Source organism: Emys orbicularis, chromosome 4 (assembly GCF_028017835.1).
Source record: "Emys orbicularis isolate rEmyOrb1 chromosome 4, rEmyOrb1.hap1, whole genome shotgun sequence".
Lineage (NCBI taxonomy): Eukaryota > Metazoa > Chordata > Testudines > Emydidae > Emys > Emys orbicularis.
Window position 1 is genome coordinate 147,814,088 of NC_088686.1, and position 19,422 is coordinate 147,833,509.

A 19,422-nucleotide genomic window follows, 5' to 3' on the forward strand; every position below is an offset into this window, starting at 1 on the left:
AGCCTGACCTTAAAAACCTCTAAGGAAGTCCACCACCTCCCTAGGTAACCCATTCCAGTGCTTCACCACCCTCCTAGTGAAAAACTTTTTCACAATATCCAAGAAAAACACATTAATATTAATGGAAGAACTAGAGTTAGTTCAAAGAGAGCTTGTCTACACCTGTGGTTCTCAACCTCTGGTCTGTGGACCCCTGGAGGGCCATGGTCTATATCTAAGCGGTCCATGAAAGACTTGGACTGAAAACTGACTGAAGAGGATTCAACTATATATAGAATCAGTAGATTTCCAAAGGGGTCCACACCTCCTTTTGTGTGTGGTGTGGGTTTTTTTGTTTTGTTTTTAAATTGAAGGGTCCACAAATGAGAAAAGGTTGAGAACCACTGGCCTACACTACAGGTGCAGCACTGCCGCTATGTTGCTGTAGTGCCATAGCGCAGATGCTTCCTATATCAACGGAAGGAGCTTTTCCATGGACGTAAGTAATCCATCTCCCTGAGCAGGGGTAGCTAGGTGGACTGAAGAATTCTTGCATTGACCAAGCTGTCTATACTGGGTATTACATTGACTTAACTGTGAATTTTTTTTTTTATACCCCTGAGCAATATACCTGGGTCAATCTAAAGTGTAGACCAGGGCTAAGGCCTAGATCCAGCAAATTCCTCTATATAGCCAGTCTCTGGGGCCTGCACAGAGCCTCATTTAGGTCAGTAGGGTCTACATGGGTGCAGAAATCCACCTACATGGCTCATTCTTCAAGCATGGAGCCTAATGGTTAAAAATCTCCCTGAAGAGTTATATACCGTATATGGCATATTTTGCATGTAGAGTGACTAGGTTAATAGAATCTCTTTAGACATGCTGGAAGTCCCATGACATTTCCAGTGCTCCCCGATTTGTCAGCAATGCTGTAGGAACAGCCTTTATTTCAGAATTTGTTCCATTCTGGGCTGCCTTTTGGAACTGCAGAGGCAACGATAATTTTCTTTTACATTGTGGAGGTTTTTTTTTTTAATTTAAAGAAAACCTAACCAAACTTTCCCTAACCACAGAAAATGTTGGGTTCAGATCATCCTTAGCCATACCAGTTTATCCTCCATCTCTAATTGTGAGAGGCCTGAAGACTGTCTTGTACTACTAAAAGCTTGAGCATTCAAAGGTGTCCAGAAAGCAAACATGGAAGTTATAAGCATGATATAATTGAAACTTGCTGTTCAATTTGAATGACTGTTCAGAGACAATATTCCCACTGGTCTCTGAGCTCTAATTGTGTACGTATTATACACTTAACTCCCCTTCCTTATGTAGTTTGAGATATTTAAGTGCAGTAGGCTAACACCTTCCCCCACATAAAGACCAATAATGAGAGAAATTAACCAAGTTAATGAGGCATTCTCAGCATAAGGCAAAAAGGAGAGCAATGTAATTACATATGTATGTATACGTACATTGAAAATGCATATGCTTAGCTCAAGACCTAATATTAGGTTGTCTTCAGGCTTCTGCTTTGTGGCTCTGATCCAAATCCCACTGAAGTCAATAAGACTCTTGCCATTGACTTCAAGGGGCTTTGGATCAGGCCCTATATACGGAAGTGAATAATACGGGCTATTTAAATGTGTGGTGTGGATGAGATTTTTCAGCTGCTAAAGCCATCTTCTGTGGGCAAAAGGAGATCAAGGCCATGGATATTTCAACATGCATTTTATCTGCAGTCCTCGGAGACACTAGGTCAAGGTATTTTGCATTCTTAACTTAATGTATTCACTACGTCATTTTATTTTTAGCTCCAAAGAGCAGCCATGTGGATTGCTGAATTATTTGTGTTGCCCCTGTGGATTGCAGACATATGCTGGCGAAAAGGTAGCAGAGAAGGCAGGACTGAGACGGTCATAAATCCTTTTAAGATCCATTATTGACAGACTGCTCCTTAGAAAACTAACCCACTGAATTCTCAGTGCCACTGAGGGACAGCATAGTGCGCGGTGTGGTATCTACTCATGAAACGCAACGAGCCTACTACTAGAAGGTTGTAGGGGGGTGGGTTGGTTGGTTTTGTTTGTTTGCAATGCTGGATTAGATGTTTGCCCAGCACTTTGAATATGTTAAGTACCATATAAGTGCCAAGTAAAACCAACACAATGGGGGGGGGGGGAACCTAATGCAATAGTTAGTGGAAAAGATCCATTATATCAGGGGGTAGCTGTGTTAGTCTGTATCCACAAAAACAACAAGGAGTCCAGTGGCACCTTAAAGACTAACAGATTTATTTGGGCATAAGCTTTCGTGGGTAAAAAACCACTTCTTCAGATGCATCTGAAGTGGTTTTTTACCCACGAAAGATCCATTATAGTTACACGTGTCCCATAAAGTTACCCAAACGTGCTGCAGTTAGTGCATGTTTATTCAAAATGGGTTCATAAATGTATACAAACCAGTGATCCAACTACAAGTGTATAATAACATTGCACCAATGGTAAAATGCAATAGAAAATCGAAAGAGGGACACGTTTGTATTGGTTTTATTTTATATTTACAGTAAACCTGACTTCAACATACCCACTACACCCTCAATTAGGAATATTTATAATTGATTAGCAATAGGGTTAGTAACCTGAAACTGAAAACAAATCACGGCAGAACATTTGTGTATGCATGTGGGTTTAGAGAAGATAGCTTGAATGTACAATATTAATAGCGTTGCAGAGTTTTGTCGTTTTGTGGTATGGCTTACTGGAGGCCCTGAAGAGGCTAATGTGCTGTAATGGCAATGCATAGTAAAATAGCTGGGATTTGCACACTGAGAGTACTGGTGGAGATGGGTGAGGCTTGAGAGTAGGATACAACTACTGTTTCAATTCACTGAAATTCCTCCATTAGATAAAATTTCTATTTAAAAACAACCAGTGATCAGAGCTTTACTAGGTCAGACTTGTATAGCCAAGATGAACTTTTAGCTTCCAGCAGTGCCTGGTCAGTTGCATCTTTAAATCTCAGAAGAAATCCTGGCTTCATAGACGGGGCGGCTCTGTTTTTTGCCGCCCCAAGCACGGCAGTCAGGCGGCCTTCGGTGGCATGCCTGTGGGCGTTCTGCAGTCACGCGGATTCGGCGGCGTTTCTGCGGGTGATCTGCCGGTCCTGCACCTTCGGTGTGCCCGCCGCTGAATTACCGCCGAAGCCGCGGGACCAGCGGACCTCCCGCAGGCACGCCACCGAAGGCCGCCTGTCTGCCGCCCTCACGGCGACTGGCAGGCCGCCCCCCGCGGCTGGCCGCCCCAGGCACGTGCTTGCTCCATTGGTGCCTGGAGCCGTCCCTGTTCAAAGAAGACAATGCAAAAACTCCCCTTGACTTCAGTAGGGCCAATATTTCACCATAGGTTTTTTCCAGAATTGTCTGAACTCTGACCACATGATTCATTTCTTCTTATCACATTCAGATTTTCTATGTTGCTTTACCTCCCCTCTGATTTCTCACTCCAGCCGGTGTCTCTGGTGCTGATTGTTTGTGCCCTGCGTGCCCATCCAAATCAGTGGTTTAACCATTCTCGATCTCCTTGCACCACATGGCAGGAGCGAAGACTTCAACCTGCAGCAGCCTGCATGTGTTGGGTGGGGAGAGGATAAACAAGCCAGCTAGCAGCAAAGAGAATTAAATATCAATAAAAGTCAAGTAAAGTGGGACAGTCTTACATGAACTATGCCTGATTTGTGGAATACCTTCTCTTCTACAGTGTATCGCCTCTTTCTCTTGTCTCCAATATCTTGGGCTCAGCTTGTTTCTCATCCCTACCAAAGTCAATTTCACATTATTCCATAGCCCTAACCAAGCACTGGTACCGGCAGGTGGTGAGCATTGCAATAGCAGTCCTGTATCTTCACTCCTTCCACTTCAGTAACAAGGCCTTGTTACATGTATGGACTTATGTTCGTTACGGTGATGGGCCCCACACAAGAGATTTTTGGAGGCTCAGTTCAGATAAGCATCCAGAAATTTGGATGTTTATTCACAGGCTAATCAAATCTCTTGGGTCTAGAAATCTTGGAATGGCAGCTTTCCAAGATACTAGCCAAGGTATGTAGTGCTTCAAAGGAACAGGAAAACAGGCCCACTTCAGGTGAGGAAAAGCATAGGAATAAAGCTGCACTTAAACATGCTTGGTTTACTCCCTGGAGTTAAGTGGTTTCAAGGCAAACCGCTATGCAACTTTGAGGAAGCAGACATTGAAATGAAGAGGCCAGCTATAAGGGAAACTGGGCAAGAGAAAAGACAGCTCTGCTTCAAGGAGAAAGTTTAACAGTAGGAAGAAAAGTCCATTCCAAATTCTGTTAGAAAATGGGGGAAAAAACAAAGTGTGTGTGGCTGGAATTTGATTTCATATACAGTCTTGTCTTTTATATTAGCTCTCGCAAAGTGCGTTCTGAAGGAGCTATACACAAATTGTAGAGCTCTGTTCTTTTTTTTAACCCCATGGTGGCCTGAATGGAGAACTAGAGACACAAGGAGTTCAGCATCGCTCTGGTTTTGTATTTCTTATTGATGATTACTATGGATCACACAGCTTTTGGACATGTTACCTTGTGTTTGTGTGCTCCACTCTCGTGCTCGGATTTAATTTCAGCATTGCACAGAACTAGAGGTTCAGATGACTATTAAGTATAGAGGAACTGTTCTTTGTTCAGATAACCACAGTGTGTTTGTAAAAAGATTAATGGACTTCAGAAGTTTCACACATTTGTAAACATATGAATTCAGCATGAATTTTTGGATGACTAAAGTGCATTTTTAGGAATTTGTCATTAATCTTAAATTTTAAAAATTAATGTTTTGCTTTTTTTTTTTTTTTTTTAAAAAGAGAAACATGTTGGTATTTTGAAATGAGCATGTATCTTTATTTTAAATGCCATGAGACAGCTCTGATGCTGATGTGTCCTAAGGTTTCCTGTGTATGAATTTGTGCAGCCAGTTTCCCTGGATGCTCCATGCAGTTTTCCCATCTGCATGCAGGAGGAGCAAGGCTTTTTACAAACGAGAACTAGCTATGATGCCTTAATTTAATAGAAAGTGCAGGAACTGAGTATTTAAGGAACACTACAGATGTTTTGGCATCGCATGTTCAGTCTCAAAGCCCACCCAGATTAAATGTTAGCGCATCCTTCCACTTTATTACCTCTTACATCCTATCCTCATGGTAAATTACAGTGAAAGGCAACCTTAGCACCCTAAACAGCCATGGACTGCTAGTCTATAGGGCCCTGATTCAAAGTCCACTGGAATCAATTGGCACTTTTCCACTGACTTAAAAGCCTTTTCTTTTGACCTGATCCAAAGCCCATCATCAAAAAGTGGCTAGATTAGATGCCTCTTGATGAGGGGGGAGAGAAGGTGATAGGGGAAGATAGAACTCTAATTCCTAATCTGAGATGTATATGGAAATGTTCACACGCCAATGAACCAATTACAAAACCGATGAAAACTCATTCAGCTTTTCTGAGATTAGAACTCAGGAGATCCTTGTTCCTAGGTCAGTGCTTGAGTCATTTAGACCATGCCAATGTTATTGTTTATGCTTGCTTTAGCCCTCTCCTGAGGTTTTCCTTTTCTCTGCAGCCTTCCTAGGGATGTGTTCTTGCGGTAGCTTGGCTGTCCTTTACACACTGTGCCTGGCTTTCCTTTTTAAAGGTTATTTGAGGATCTCTGCTCATTTAAGGAGCCAAACAGTCTTTCAGGCTAATTGATGGCAGACTGGACAAATTTCTTAGTCTTGGCTGCCAACATATTGTTAAAACAAACATAACCCCAAACCTTCTTTAAAAAATTGCCCCCTCCCTGCCCCGTACTGATACAAAAGTCATGAAAAAGACTTCAGAGTGAAAACTGTATCCCAAGCCAGTAGCAACACTTTGTGCAAGCTTTGGAGCCTTACATTTTAATAGCTTGGGATGTGCACACTCATGTCATAATGTCTGGGTGGTAAGTCAGTGAAAACAGTGAAATGAGTACCAATTAAAAAGAAAAATTGGGATTGATTTATTTATACTCTTGTTTGCGTGAGCTAAAAAAAATCCAAACTGAAGCAAACGAACAGGGTTGATCTGTGTGTCTGGTGTTTTTAGGTCTAGTTACTACTAACATTACTTTGACAGCTTCAGAAGATGCTTCTGGCATTCATGTGAATGGATGATCTTTTATGCTCCCTCTGGTGGCTTATTTACTGCATGGGAAAGTGCATTATTCCACCCCACTGCTCCAAAGAATCAGTGTAACAAGCTGAACCAAGTAGTGCTAGTGCTTTTTGATATATGCCTGCACTTTGAAATTAATCTTTACTGAGGAAGAATGGTCCAGTGGTTAAACTGGTAGCTGGAGACATGGCTTTGATTCTTTGCTCTGACCCAGACTTCCTGTGGGACTTGAGCAGGTCACTTAGGCCAGGTCTGTATTAGAAACTTTTGTCAGTGTAGTAATGTTAGCTGTATTTTGTTTAATTTTGGCAACATAAGCTATATCAGCAAAAGCCCTGGCATGGATGCAGTTATACCAGCATAAAAGTGCTTTTGCTGGTATAGCTTATGTGGCTTGGGGAACCAGCATAACATCTATTGGCAAACCTTTTCAAGTGTAGACCTTGCCTTAATCGCTCTGTTACTCATCTGTAAAATGGGCATGAGAACACTTCCCTGACTTGCAGAAGGATAAATATATTATAGATTTTGAGGCACTTGGATACTACAATAATGGGGGCCTCCTAAACCGATCGAAATCTAGCTGGACTTCTGATGAGCGCCACGTGTGGTCAGGAAATTCAGAAGGCTCCTCTCACATTTCAAGTTGTCATTTTTGACCATGGCTCATGAATGACAAAGGTCTCCTGTCAAAGACTTATAGGTGACATCTCAGCAACAGTGTGGGCATTGTGCAGGTCCTTTTTAAAACAGCTCAGGAAGGAGCAGCCATGAAATCCACACTGCATTCCTGACACTGCAGAGTGGTTAGGCCTTAGAATAAGGTGGGAGCAGTATGCTCCATTAGTGGAGTGGGCTTGATACTAGTTGTTAGAGGGCTTTCCCTTCACCCCCTCCTCTGATTCTTGTCATGCAGACAGAAAGCAGCAGACCAGAAGTCTGAAGCGCAGGCAATTCAATGCTTATTGGGGCTAGTTTTAAGCAAGCATATCTATAGCTTACACGCAGGCAGAGTCTGTTGCCCAGTGCTCCGTTCCCAGCTCTTACACCGCAGAGCATTTACCCCATGTCCCCCTTTCCAGCTCTGACGCTGCAGAGCCTTGCCTGTGTCCACGTTCCCCATTCCCACCTCCTCCTTCGTAGCCCCAAATAGACCTGCAATGTACGCCGCTAGTCCCACCCCTTACAACTTATAGTCATGTTTTGTTTTGGAGGGTCGTGAGTCTGGGGTCTTCATCCCACCTCCTATTGTATCCCATTGGAGGGGTAAGGAGTGAGGTGCTGTTCTGGCCAAGGCCAGGCTTTTCTTTGGCTTTTAGTGTTTTATACCTGCCCCCCACCCCCATACTCTCTTGCCCCTCCTAACTGGTTGCTTGACCTTGGCTTGAGAGAGGAGCCAGGCAGCCTTCCAGTGTGCGCTCATATATTACACTCCCACCATGCCCTGTAACACTATTAACTCCATCTCTTCTCTCTTTTCACCCCATCTGCTTGTGGGCAGATGTAACACAGAGTAGCTTTGTTCACACATATTAGTAAGGACATAAGAGTATCAAAAAGTCAAACCCAAAATTTTATCTCAGGCTAACAAACAGGCCTATATACTAACACTAGTGCTAACAAACCACCATGCAAGTAACCCCAAGATAACATTAACAAGCAAGCTCCAAGAGAAACCAATTTCAGCCCTCAGCTAACTCAGCCTAATGCAGGACTGGCAGAAAGAGTAAAGGAGAAAACCATTTCCAGAGTTTCTCCAACATATGAGGGAATTGCAGCAGTAGGTGTGAAATAATATGTCCATAAACACTGTTGCCTTCATTGAAATTTGGAAGTGCAAAGACCCTAGGTCTAATTTTCATTGGTATTAGATGAAGCTCCCGGGTGCCCCACACTTCTGAAATTCAGGCCTTTTTGTCAATAAGTGTTGACAGGGGGGGAAAGTGATTTTTCTAGCTAGTGTTTTGGATTGTTGATTTAAATTAGCTGCATGCCCTGCAGCTCAGTACAGAACCAGGGTAGAGAAAATGATAAACACCATCATCATCTGCCTCAGCTAGCAGAAAACAAATAACTTCCAGTACGTTAGTCAGGCCTACATTAGCTATGCTAATGCCCTCTCCAGTAGCGAAGACCCCATTGCAAATACTGTGGAGTAGCTTGATAAATGGAGCTGCCTTAGTGTCTAGGTTATTCCATGGTATACTGCAACATTTTAATTATTTCTAACATGTGTCCTGGGTAACCACTGGAATAAAGGGTGTAGTGGGGATTGACTAGGTGTAGCTGACTCACGGCTGATAGGTTAATATGTTAATTCTGCAGAACCTGTATCCCATGTGGTGGATGTCAGCAGGCAGCTGAGATCTCCGCTGTCTTAGTGGGCACTACTAATGCAGCATGCCAGATTTGCAGCGGTGACAGGTGGCACAGAGAACTGGGGTGACTTTCTCCTGCATCCAATTAGTTCTAAAGCAGCACTTGGCTTAAATTATAACATAACCCTAACAAATAACATAGGGCTAGATTCTGCTTTCCCTTATGCAGTGAATCCAAATAAACTCCAATGAGTTCCTGAGTTTTGAGTTACTCTGGATTGATAACTTGGCAACCGAGAGCAGAATTTGTCCCACTGACTTCTCTGATCATCCAGAAGCTCTTCACTGACCTACCTGCAATACTAGCTCTGCATTTATCTTTTCTTTTAAAGATATTTGCCCCAGTTCCCCCTGGCCCATGAAAGGATGGTCCTTTTTGGCTACCCACTTGGATCAAAGGGTCTTTGGCATTAGGCAGCACTCAGCACCTGTAGGAAAAAGCTGTGTATGTTAGGAACAGAATTCCCTTCTCATGGACACCAGTGTAAATTGGGAGCAACACCACTGCCCTCACTGGAATTAAACAGAGGAGAACCTGCTCTATATTTACTTTTCACTCTTATACAATCTCCACCCCAAAGGGCATCCATCTGAAAGCTCTGAGCAACCTGGATATATACCTCTACCTCGATATAACACGAATTCGGATATAACGCGGTAAAGCAGTGCTCCGGGGGGGCGGGGCTGCGCACTCTGGTGGATCAAAGCAAGTTCGATATAACGTGGTTTCACCTATAACGTGGTAAGATTTTTTGGCTCCCGAGGACAGTTATATCGAGGTAGAGATGTACATTTTTTTTAAAAAGCAAGAACATACAGAGGAAACACATCAACTCAAAGAAGCAATACTACTTCCTCCCATTCTACTAGAGCTGGTTGGGGAATATTTTCTCTCCGTGGATAACTTTGATGAAAATAAAACAGACAACAAAAAATTTTTGTCAAAACTTCAGTGGGAAATTGAAACTTTCATCTGAAAAACAAAATATTTTCAGCTGAAAACAAAAAGCAGCTGTTTCTGTTTTGGAACTATCTAAATTCATTATTTCATTAAAGAGTGCAAATAGTGATACAACTATTCAATCACCATCTTGGTTAGCCAACAAATTGTTTTGGTTTTTTTCACAATTTTTTAAGTCAAACACAATTTTCCACCAGTTTAAAAAAAAGCTTTGATTTTTGGCCAGCCCAACACCCATCTGCCCACCAGTTCATCACCGGTCATGTGATCAGTACAGATTAACATGTGCACTCCAGTACGTTCCTGCTTGACAGAATTTCCACCTCAGCTTCTCCCCTGGCACCCATTCAGATGGAATGTGGTATTATTTGCAGCAATTAAATGGCTAAGGAACTTATAAAAAGGGAGATTGATATTTGACAAGGACTCTTTGAATCCAGTAATATAATGTTACAGCCCTTCCAAGGTTGAAACTTCCAGGTCAGTTTTTCTGGATTCATTTTTGGTGGTGCTATGCATTTAGGCTTCACTAGTGCTGAGTTTTTATTAGTAAAGAGAACAAGATGCAAGGTAGCAAGGTCAGGATTCATTGGCGCTCACATGGTAACTTGCTTGGTGCTTGCAATGCCTCTGCAAATGAGGTCAGTGGGTAAAAGGGGGGTAAGTGCAGATCAGCATGGGAAATAGGTTATTTTATTACTTTAACTTCCACACGTGACCGTTTTTATATCTTACCCACAAAGCAATCAATCAGGCACCCAAACACAAAGCCTGTGTGGCTTTACAGCTAAGCATAAGTGGTATGGATTTTTACTCCAGATTCTCAAGGAAAATGTATTGATTGAGAACAAGTGACCTCGATAGGTCCAAGTGACAGAAGGGCTAATGCTAGCCTTAAAAATATTAATAACTGTTTTAATGTAAGAAATGATCCATTTGTTCGAGAGAGTCACATTTACACACTATTTGCATTCGTTAATGAACTTTGTGAAGCTCTCTTGCTGCAGCCAATGCAACATTTCCTCCCTACTGGCTTCCCTTTTTCAGAATAACAGGTGCAAGGTATTAAGACAGAGAAAAGAAGGAAGAGTTCGTTCAGTAGGTTGCTACTCATGACTCATTTTATTATCTGCTGTATTCCTGGAAGCTTTTCAAATCTGTTGTGGTAGCTATGGGTATCTAGACTCCAAGAACCAAAAAGACCTTCTGGAAAAATCAAGATTTGATTTTTTTTCCTAAAAGATCTGCTCTAATTCAAACAGGAATTATCTGGGGAAAGTCTGTGACCTAGGTTATACCGGAGGTCAGAGTAGATGGTCCAGTGGTCCCATTTGGCTTTGGTCACCGAGTCTGTGAAAATATGTTGTTTATTTGCAAAAGAAATTCAAATTCTATTTTTCAACAAAATTTCACATTCACTAAAAGTTTTGATCCGCTCTGCTAGTTAGGTATTACAGGCACTGTACTGGCATAGCTACAGTGATGTAGATATGGAGCTGTACACCCATAGTGCAGAAGCAATTTTTCTATCATGGTTGGCACTTCACTTCCCCAGGTGATGGTAGCTCGATCAGCAGAAGCATTCTTCCATCAACCTAGCTGTGTGGACGCTGGTGATTAGGTGAGCACAGTTATGTCAATCTAAGTGTAGACCAGGCCTTGGAGAGAGGTGTGCCAATAGAAGCTGTACTTTCCATACATCTTCAGTCCTTACTTGCTGTTTAATTACAATGGAGGCTTTTATGAAAACCAGTTTCAGGGCCAAATTTGTAGGCGAGTCTGAGTCTAGGAAAAGTTGCTGTGATTTTACACACTCAGCTCTCACTACGTATGTTCCGGGGGTGCTGGAACAATTTGTATAGCGGGGGTGCTGAGAGCCGTTGAACCAAAGTGTAAACCCTGTATATGATGGAAACCATTTCAAGCTAGGGAGTGTGGCCGCACCCTCAGCACCCGTAGTTCTAGCACCTATTGTATGTTCCACTAAATTGGAATTGCTCTGGACTCCCTTGAACTTATTGAGGGAACCCTCTAGCTGTACATAGGCGATTCCTGCACTACTACTAGCATCAAGACTGCACTTTTACCAATATAGACTGTGTTGCTTCTGGGGGTGGCTTTACTATCCCAGTGCACAGTGCATCCACATTAGGAACACTTTGCCAGTGTAGTGTGTGTGTTTTCCTAGGGCCTTCTGATGGCAGTTTGTTGGTCAGGGATCATATAGCTATGGTGGCAGAAGTCTGTCGTGTAGCCATAGCTTTTGTCTCCATTCCACTGTAAATCAGTGGATCCAGTATAGGCCTATGGATTGCACCCACTTATCAATGTCAAGCTTATCTCCACTTGTCTTAGACATCACTTCAGAATTTGGCACTACAGTTTCACCTGTTCCTGCTACTTGTCTCCACTGGTCACCATAAATCTGTCTTCCTCATCCCAAATGGTGGTTTTGGCAATGAATATCATGTCCCAACCAGAGGATTAAAGATATCAGACCTTCTGTGTGTAGATCGTGGTCGTCATTTAATCTTCTCCTTGATAAAATAAACAGATTCAGTATCTTAAGACTGTCATTGCAAAAGAGGTTTTCCACATCTCGGATCATCAGGTTTGGAGTCTGACACCAGGGCACAGGTTTTGATCTCAGCAACACTTCTGCGAATGGAATTCAATTGTTTTGAACTGGAGCAAATGAGTTAAGGATCTGGTCTTATGCCTCAAACTTTCATCCATCCAGCAAAAATAACTCCAGTAAAAACTTTTGTTTGCTTTCATAAGATTTGAAAGATTTTTATAAGTTTATTAAGGAGTCCACACAAAGCAGCATGAATTTATAACCATTTATAGCAAATATGAGAACTATATAAAATCTAATTGTTATCAAAATAAGTGGGCTTGATTCTGATCTCTCACACATGCAGACTAGCTTCAGTGGCATTTTTCTGGATTTATACTGGTGTAATGGAAAGTAGAATTTGCCCAGATATCTCCTTAGCTGTGCATGAAAGAATTCAGCCTGCAAAAGATAAAACCTATTATAATCTGATTTGTTTTTAATTCCTTTTATTTGTGTTAGCCTTCTGTGACCAAAAAAAAAAACCCATCCCCAGGGCATACAATGAAAGTAATTTCTTTTAAAAAGAGGGGGCAGGTGGGGAAAGGCAGAATTTAAATTAATCCAAATCCTCCTATGCATGATTAATTGATGGTCTCTCGTACACAATAAGTAATTACTACAGAATTAGTGCATGTTTCTCATTGACATTAATGCCCCCTTTAATGCTCTACCAGTGTAAGGAAGCCTTAATATAGGTGTTATATGTTCTAAGAGAATTTGTACCTGCCTTAAGGAATCTTTATATTTCCAGAGTGGTGTAAGGAGCCTTTAGTCTTTACACCCTTAGGGCTGGTCTACACTGCCGCGCTAGTTCGGCGGCTGGGGATCGAAGTTCCGGGTTCGATTTATCGCGTCTGGTGTGGACGCGATAAATCGAACCAGGAAGTGCTCGCCGTCGACTGCGGTACTCCAGCTAGACGAGAGGAGTACCGCGGAGTCGACGGGGAGCCTGCCTGCCGCGTGTGGACCGCGTCTGAACCGCGGTAAGTTCGAAGTAAGGTATGTCGAATTCAGCTACGTTATTCACGTAGCTGAATTTGCGTACCTTACTTCGACTTGGGGGGTAAGTGTAGACCAAGCCTAAATGAGAATTAGGCCCACGGCCTTAATCAAGGTTCATCAAAAAAAAGAGGTTCCTACCGTGGAATCCTTAAGGGGCGTGTCTCCATTGCAAAGTTAACCCACGTTATCTAGCTTGAGTGAGGGCGGCCACATGGTGAAATAAGACTCAAGCCTCTGTGTCCACACTGACACACTCATGGCATTAAGACTTCTGGGGGCACAGCCTATGACTCTGCACGGCAGTAAAATGAGTTGCTTTAGGATTCTCCCCCAGGGAGTTGCGGGAGAACTTGTCTGCCCTTTCTGGGCCCATGGGGAATTGAGGGAAAGCATTGAAGGACTGGTGATGCTGAAGTGAAGCTAACTTGTGTCCACACTGCAGACTGGCCATGTTGGTAGCACAGAACTGTCCTAACTCCAGATTTAGCCTTCTGAGGGGCTGCCAACTTGAATTAAAAGCACCATCTCATTTGAGTGAGGGGGTTTTTTTGGGGGGGGGGAAGGAGGAGGGGATGGGACTCACGTTACATAAACACTTGTTTTATAGCTGGAGTTAACTTTGCAGAGAAGACAAGCTTCCTGAATATCCACAACAGGTACAAAGGATGTCATTTCATTCACAAGAAAGAATAGTGCACCAAAACTGGCCCAAATTTACTTCTATTGAGAAATGTAACAAAGAAATAATGTTGTATGATGTTAGTTTATTCCAATGGTTCTCAACTTTTACTGATTTGTCATGCGTACCCCCAAGTTATACCTCACTTAAACTACTTCCTTATAAAATCAGACATTAAAAAGACACAAATGTCACAGCCCACTGTTACTGAAAAATTGCTTATGATCTCATTTTTACCATGTAATTCTAAATTAAATCAATTACATTTCAGTGTATTGTATGAAATTTTAGTTTGTACTGACTTTGCTAGTGCTTTTTATGTATCTTGTTGTAAAATGATGTAATGGTCTAGATAAGTTGTACACCCCACCCACCGGAAGACCTATGCGTACCCACAGGGGTATGTGTATCCCTGGTTGAGAGTGCCTGGTTTATGGCATCTAAGCTAAATGCGGGTCCAATCTCATTCCCACTGGAGATAATGGGAAGACTTCCCATTCTTATGAACTGGGGAAACATTGGACCAAATAAGGATATCTATAGTAAAGTAAGCACTGCATTCTACCTGCAGCCAACGGTTCACGTACAAATTGAGTGCATTAGGGAAGCCATGAATTACATGCTTTCATGAAGGAAGGTCTGTAACGAGATGGACAGGCAATTATTAGATTATTGCTTTGAGAAGAATAGTCTTGCGGATAAAGCCCGGGCCTAGCAGGCTGGAGATCTGAGTTCAATATCGGTTTCTTCCACAAGCTCCTTTTGGGGCTGTGGGCAAGTCGATTAATTACTCCATGTAGTTTGTGATCTATCAAAATGAGGATAATAATTCTTCCATGTTTCCTCTCTTTACCTTCTTAAGCTCTTCAGGAGAGGGACTGTCCCTTACTATGTGTACACAGCTCACTGCACTACAGGGCCCCGTAAGTGTTTTTGTAAACCCCCCCCACCACCACCACCCACCACCACCCACAAATTGTTTGAGGAGATGGGAAAGTGTGTCAAAATTGAAGATGTCTGGTCTAATATATTCACAACTAAAATACCATCTTTTTCATTTGTACTAGAGCTGTAGATTAGAATTTTCCCCTTTTTTGTGAATTTTTCTAAAAATGTTACTTTTTTGTTTTTTATTTTTACAATCTGAATGTCTTAATGTACTTCTGCTTGGAACACTTCGGTATGGACCCTTTCAAAATTTGCCTGTTACAGTTGATTGCGCCCCTCACCCCCTCCACAGATCTCATTTCTGTGAGTTATAGGCTATTTAAAAGAGCTCAGTGAGGGGTGAAGATCAGGATATGAGCCATACAAATTTAACATTATTGAATTAAGATGTTAAACATTTAAATCAATTGATGTAAGGGTCAGATGTTAGATCTTTCAATGGGTCATAATGGGGAAAATCATGTGGGTCAAGTCTCTGTAGGAATTTGAGTGAGACTGGAAAATACACTCCAGTCTCATTAATCATTTACAAGCCTGTTTTAGAACTGGGAACTCTCTCTCCTGCAGGTATAATTTGTGATGAGTTTGCTAAATCTCGGTAGCTTTCTTGTTATCTGACCACATCTTGCGGCTGATAGAATTTATTGATACGAACATACTTGCATTGGTAAACTCAATAAATGGTTCCATCCGGTATAAAACTTCCTCCTTAAAGGGAGATTGTGACACAATTTAAGTGCAAACACAAAATACAAAAGTTTCTCTTTGGATTTGATTTAAGAACTACCTCTGTGCAAATGGTCAATGCTGCAATGAATAGCACGATGACGTGATAAATGGGAATTCTAGTGAAATACATATTTGCTTACAAACAAACGAGAAGAGTGACTTATCTAAGGTTAGAATGTGAGCCTGTAACAGAGCTGAGAATAGAAGTTAGGGGACAGATAGATAGGATATCTCCATTTATTTATTTATTTATCTATCTATCTCCTAGAATTGGAAGGGACCTTGAAAGGTCATCGAGTCCAGCCCCCTGCCTTCACTAGCAGGAACAAGTACTGATTTTGCCCCAGATCCCTAAGTGGCCCCCTCAAGGATTGAACTCACAACCCTGGGTTTAGCAGGCCAATGCTCAAACCACTGAGCTATCCCTCCCCCCTCAAGATCCTCAAGTGGGGTAAAATTGTCATAGATCTATTGACCTATGGCCATTAACACTGGCTGAGCAGCTGCCATAATGAGTCCTAATGTCCTGTTCTGCCGATTAGAATATACTCAGTTCTAGGAGTAGAACACAGAGTCCTTAGTCCCAGAGCCCTGCTATGACCATCAGAACCTTCCAACGTTATCCCCGTTTCTTTGGTAAAAGTGCTCTGTTCTCTCATCTCTGAGCTAAGCGCCCCCTACTGTGATGACTATTCCCAAATTGAGCCATACATTTAAAACCCACAGAAAGGGGCAGAATAAACCAAGAACTATCTTTGGGAGAATAAGATGAAAGGAAGTTTGCAAAGGCTTTCCCCTTTCTCCGCGTAAAGCTGTTCTGTTACAGTCCCGTATGCTCTCAGCAGTAACGTTCACTGCTAACCCAAAGGTAGAGATTAATGGGACTTTTATTTGATACCCAATTACCTGTCAAATGGCAATGCTCCTTTCCTTCCTTATGCCTCGTTTCATATTAGCAGCAATAGAGGATTGTACTGTAAAGCCAGAAGTCCCAAAATGCAAGTGGTCACAAACATGAAATATGATTCCTCCACTGCTACCATCCCGTTCTCTGCAGAGTGCCACAAATAAGTTTTGAATTAGCTGGAGAATGTTAAAATGCTGCTATCGATCACGTCTCTCCAACGAATGACTCGGGCTGTTTCTCACAAATAAATGCCTTCTCTCTCCAGGGCTGTGAGACGTGCTCCTGTGGAAACGAAAGCCCTGGACATTTCACATGCAAAGCTCAATAGGATGCCTGTGAGCCACAGCATTTAAATGAGTTATCTTTAATAGCAGGACAGAGTGGGGCATCCATGTATACACTGGTTCTCCCAGCGCTAGAACCAAACTGGAATCTAATCTGGGACACTTTTCTGGAAGATGTGGGAACCTTTCCTTCCTACACGCTAACATCTTGTTTCCCAGACAGGAAGGATGGTCCAGTGCTTAGGGGGCTAGCTGGGGAGTCGGAAGACATAGGTTCAATTTCCTCCTCTGTGACTTTGGGCAAGTCATTGCAGGTACATCTCCACTTAAGGGGGAGTAGAGTGGAGTAGCCTGAAACCTAGGATCTATCTCCTACACAGCTCTCTATGCGCCCGAGTAGCGCCTCCCACGTCTACACCGCTATTTCTGGCAGTGTAGTGTCCTACTGCCAGAGCCTTTCCCAACCACAGTGAAAAGCTCTGACAGCAGGGAAAGTCTCTGGCAGGAAGGGAGCAGTGGAGAAAGGTTCTGGCAGCTTCCTGCTGCCTTCCCCCGCCAGACTCATTCACTGCTGCCTGTAACTACACATCACAGTGACAAGTGTGGACACAGCTTGCCTTTCAGGCTGACTGCCTATACACCTGCGGTAGTACCTGTGCTCTACCTGCTGCCATAAGTGTCAGCAAGGACTTAGTCTCCGTGTGCCTCAGTTTCCCATCTATAAAGTAGAGATGATGGTATTGCCCTTGCTCGCAGACGTGAGGTGCTCAGAGGCTACCGTAATGGCAGCCACACAAATTCCTGAGAGAGAGCTTTGTATGTGCATTCTTCTTTTGCAGAGAAGTAAATAATCTCAATAAATGAAATCTGATGTTACTTGGTGGGATTTCGGGAACAGATCCCTAGCTGCTGGAAATCAGCACAAGTTCCACTAAATTCAATAGAGGAAAAAACTCAACTATTGTACGGTGTGGAGCAACTCCAATTTACACCAGCTGAGGACTTGGCCTGGCATTTTTCACCAATGGGAAGTGGCATTTACTGGCAGAAGTGGCATGTGAACATTGATGGAGAGAAAATGGGCTTCTTTCATTCCAAGCTGGGGTAGAACAGAGGCGACGTTGAGAGGAAAATGTATTGTGCAGACTGTGGCAATCTTCATTTTGCAATAAAATATTTTTCAAATGGGCAGTAGTGACAGAGTAAGCAATTTCCAAAAGGAAGGTTTTTAACGTGCAGCAGAGAAGAGGAGGGCTCTGTACCCTGCTCTCATTCCCTGATGAGACATTGCAATCAAAAGGCATTAGAGATTGAAACTTGAAAAACTATGTAATTTAGCAAGTGAAAAATATTAATTTCCCTTTCTTGTTTATGCATTATGTCAGCAGTGTGTGTACACCTGAGTTAGCAAGAATGAGCTATATTACAGGCCTATAAATTACACTTCCAACAATAATGTGCTCAGCATGTAGCAATTACTTCTTTAATCATCCTCTCTTTCTGTTATGATTGGTGGCTGTTGTGTCCTGGTGTCTGGGGAGCTACAGTATTGTTTGTGCTATCTGTAAATCTCTTTACTGCTTGTAAATGGCACCCCTGACACTGCACAGGTGAATTAATTCTTTCCCTTTCTGGTTCCCCCCCCCCCCCCTCTTCCTTTTCCTCTGCCTCTCTGTCCCCTCACTTGGGTGCTGTTTTGGCTTTGACATCCTCATTGGAATTGCACTGCATACTGAAAACCCCTTCCATTAACAATCTATATTCACATTCACTCCTTCCCCTGCTCCTGGGGCACATCTCACTAGCCAAAGCATGGGACTCTTCCAACTTCCAGCATGTCTGTTTACAGTAAATGAAGTATGGTTTTTTTCCTTCCCACTCTTAATTTTTCCAAGGATTCTGCAGGCCCTAGCAATTAAATCATCTTAATTAAAACCCACTTTACCCCTTTAGAACTTGGGCTAAATATAAAAGGAAGAAACAAAAGAAATATTCACTGACAAAAAGCTGTAATTAACCCATGTCAGGAGCTTGATACAAATTGGAAGTTTGAATAAAGACAATGGTGTATATGAGTTAAAGAAGTGAGTCAGCAGCTATTAAATTCCATGATAACTAGGATATCAGTGTGTGTCCAAAACGTCGTTATATAAAAATAGGGTTCTGTTTGCGGTTACACCAGTGGGAATAATCCTGTGCTGGTTAGGTGCTCAAACAGGGAGAGCTGTATGAAGCTAGGGGATTTGGTGTTGCAGACACTTGTGTGAAGTGTCTTTCCTTTTGACTTACATGTGGTTCATAACTAAGGTGCAGAAGCACTTAAAGTAAGATTCTATTGGAACCCGTGCACCTCACACATAATTTTTCATCATACGTGAGTGGCAGCTGAATTGGATCAGGATTGCTCTCAGAAGCTTTGGAAAGTTCTTGCTAAATCCTGGGCTAAGTTTCAAGCTCCTAACAGAACAGGAAACTAGTCAACATTTTTGCTGGGCTTGGGACTTGGTAATGAAGTTTTCACAGCTCCTTTGCTGTATCTTACTTCTGTGGCCTCTGGGCTGATTTTTTTTTTTTTTTATAGCAGTTCCTGTGCTTCTAGATAAGTTTCCTTTGCAACCATTGAAATCTACGGAGAGAACGTGTATATTGCAAGTAGAGCTGGATTTAAAGGGGTTGATTTGCAGAAGTCCTGAGCACCTTCAGCTGAAATCAATGGGAGCTTAGAGTGCTC